The sequence below is a fragment of the Ursus americanus genome, chromosome X (genome assembly GCF_024610735.1).
Source record: "Ursus americanus isolate L20-20 chromosome X, mUrsAme1.1.p, whole genome shotgun sequence".
Lineage (NCBI taxonomy): Eukaryota > Metazoa > Chordata > Mammalia > Carnivora > Ursidae > Ursus > Ursus americanus.
The window spans coordinates 16,335,268-16,338,737 of record NC_142164.1 but is presented as its reverse complement, the minus strand read 5'-3'; the positions used below and the strand labels follow the sequence as shown (position 1 = coordinate 16,338,737).

The 3,470-nt window shown below is 46.7% G+C and overlaps 1 pseudogene; it reads right to left on the bottom strand.

The window, feature by feature from the left end:
• Nucleotides 1-574: 574 nt before the first annotated feature.
• On the bottom strand, nucleotides 575-828 carry LOC123787080 (small ribosomal subunit protein eS27-like pseudogene; annotated as a pseudogene).
• Between the last annotated feature and the right edge of the window lie 2,642 nt (nucleotides 829-3,470).

Genomic DNA, 3,470 nt, shown 5'->3' with positions numbered 1-3,470 from the left:
TTGACACTGACAGCCTGAGGCCCCCCTCCTTCCTTGCTTCTCTGTTTCTGTCTGTCTGTCTCTCTCTGTCCCTTTATGGAAATCGGTTGCCCTCTCATAGTAGGGTAGAATATAGTAGAATCCCAGCAAGGCTTTCCCTGGGGTGTTCAGCCCTTTGCCAGAGATTTTCTTTTTTTCTCTCATTCCTCACATATAGTATGCCCTGAATCCCAATAATTCTCCACCTTTTGCTTTTTAATTGCAGCAACACACACAGAACATAAAATTGGTATTTTTTAAAAAAGATTTTATTTATTTATTTATTTGAGAGAGAGGGAGATAGAGAGAGAGAAGGAGGAAGACAGAGAGCTGAGAGTAAGGGAGAGAAGAGGGACAAGCAGACTCCCTGCAGAGAATGGAGTCCAATGGGGGGCTCGATGCGGGGCTCGATCTCAGGACTCCGAGATTGTGACGTGAGCTGAAATCAAGAGTCGGATGCTTAACCAACTGAGCCACCCAGGCGCCCTGACATTTTTTTAAAATCCAAAATGTGTTCATTGGGATAGTTTTCCACTCAACTTCATTTTGGGTGCTTTTAGTGCTGCTTCTGTCTGAAGGAACATCCTTCTGTAAGCCTTGCTTGTCCTCCTGTAGGCTGCAGAGGACAGTGGAGCAGCCAACGCACAAAACTACAGTTTGTGCGTGGCTAAAGACAGTAGTGATTCTGTAGTATCCCGGGCACGTCACATCCGTGAAGTGGGAGTTGGGGCTCTGCACCAGACGCTTCTTCTTGTGCTTCCTCTTCTCCTCTTCCAGGGATGGGTGAAGGAGGTCCTTTGTGAGGGGCATATTCTTGTGGGGCACTCGTCACCACCAGAAAGGCCATAAAATTGACAAGTTAACCATTTTTAAGTGTCCAGTTCAGTGGCATTAAGCACTTTCACACTGTTGTGCGCCATCTTTCTCCAGAACTCTTTTCGTCTTCCCAGACTGAAACTGTACATATTAAACAACTCTCCTTTTGCCCCTACCTCAAGCCCTTGGCAACCACCATTCTACTTTCTGTCACTAGGAATGTGACTACTCTAGGTCCCCCCACACAAGTGGAATCCTGTGGTATTTTTCTGTGACAGGCTGATTTCATTTAGCCTAATGTCTTCAAGTTTCACCTATCGAGTGCAGCAGGTGTCAGAATTTCCTCCCTTTTTTAAGGCTGAATAATACTCCACTGTATGGACGTACCACCTTTTCCTTACATTCATCCGTTGATCAAGACTTGGGTTGCTTTCACCTTCCAAACTTTCCTTTGAACTGTGGAAACATTAGGCATGAATACCCAAAATGCTGAAGCTCTCCAGTGCCCCATCCTCTGCTCTCCAGAATCCTCATCTTGGACCCCCACAGCCCCAGGTATTATTAGCATGCATACCAGCTGCTCAGTGGTTGGCACACTCTATTGTGTTTAATCTTCACAACAATGCAGTGAGGTGAGTGTTACTCCCGTATAACAGAGTCTTCTACTGAGATGTAGAAAAGCTAAATGACTTGCCTAGGCCAGTTAATAAGTAGCAGAGCTTGAATTTGAAACTCCCAGTCAGGTTTGTCTGACCGTGAAGCCCCTACTCGGAAGTACCACTCCTAGTGCCTACACAAGGCCCAGAGGCCCCTTGCTACCAGTTCCTTCTGTTTGGTTTCATATTGGGTTGGTTTGTGAGAAAAGTAGAGCTGACTCTACGCACTGGCAGACTGCTGACCACATGTGCCTGGAAGGGCCCTTTGGATCCTGAAATCCTGGTCACCCCTCTCTTGCACACACACATGCATGAGCGTGCGTGTGTGCGCACACGCACAGAGTTCTGAAATCATTCTACTCTGGGGGCTGTCAAGACTTCTCTATTGCTGTTTAAACCAGGCAGCAAGCATTATTGAGATGCTGGAATTTGTTTTAACTTTGTTCATCAATTAGCTGAAAGAAGCCTGGCCTAGACTAAGGACTTGGTTCATGTTCTTGGATCTGCTACTCTTCCATAAGTTATTTGTTTCATTTCCTCTCCAGAGGCCATCTGCTCTTGAATGGATTAATTAAAGAGGTCCCAGCATTTGAAAATGCTAGAAGAATTAGGCTTGAGGCTGTTGGCAGATGTTTACCTGTTCGTGTAAGTGTGCCTTAGAAGCCCTAGTGACACCACTTTCTACCAAGGAAAAGAAGGGTTGAGGGGCTTTGTGGCTGAGACTGGGGTGTGTGTGGAGGGGTGACCCCATGGAAGTGAGAAAAAGCCTAGTGGGGCTAGGAACTTGCAAACAGAAAACACGAACTCAATTGCCTCAATTTTGCCAGGAGCTGGCCAAGTCTACAGCTCTCTCTGACACTACCCCAAAGGCTGGCCAGAGTGGCTCTGTACATGCCGGTACCCTGGGCAGCAGCAGGCCCAGCTGGGTAAACAGAAGTACAGGAGCAAAACAAGCCAATAAATCACGGCACGGCTCTAGACTGCTCCAGTCCCCTCCTCCCTCTTCCTTTCCAGCTCCCCCGGGTCTCCCTATCAAGCAAATGGGCCCAGGTGTCCTTTGATCTATCTCCTTGCCCTTCACAAGGGAGAAACGTATCTATAGGAAGGGTGAGCTCAGCCCCATCTGTGACCTGCCCCAGGGTTCCTTGCAGGGAGCTGTGAGCTTCACACATCCAGCTGCTAATGGCAAAAGAGAGAAGTAGACATGGGGTGTTTGAGAAGCTTAAGGTTGGCCTATGGTTAGAGGCACCCTGGGTGGTTGACCTTTAGAGAGTTATAGAGATGAATGGGCCTGTTCTCCACCTCAAGCATGAGCTACTGCCTATATTAAGCACACAGAGCCCTGATGGGACCAGAGCTGAGCTCAAACTCCACCACTGCTCCTTTGCCTTGTGGCTTGTGTTTTTTTCATGCACTCCCTGTGCTCAAATTTGGAGCTCTCACATTTTGGAGATCCCTCATTCTGCTAGTAAATGGATATATCACCCACTGTTGGGTCATTGATCCACAGAGGGCTTCTTCCTCCAGGAGGCCCAAATAGTGTCCTATTCTACTGGGTAAAGCTCTTGTGACGGCTGTACCCCCAGTGCCTAGAACAGTGCTAACATCTCATTGGTGCTGATTAAATACTTATTGAGTGAATGAATGAATTGGCATAATGTAATGATTGAGGGGTCAGTCTCTGAAGTCAGACCAGAATTTCAGCCCAGGTTCTGCCAGTTTGACCTTGGGAAAGATAACTTCCCTTGGCCTTGGTTTTCTTATCTATAAAATAATAGTATCATAAAAAGAGTAATGTGTAAATTAGAAAAATAATGCATGTACTACACTGAGCCAATGTGTGACCCGTAAGTCCTCAGTAAAATGTTAGTTGATATTATTATTTTGTATATCAACTCCAGGCAACTGGTCTAGATTGCTGGGGGTGCTGAATTGAGGATTCTGTGGTCTCAACCCAACTCGATGGAAAAGACTGCTCTA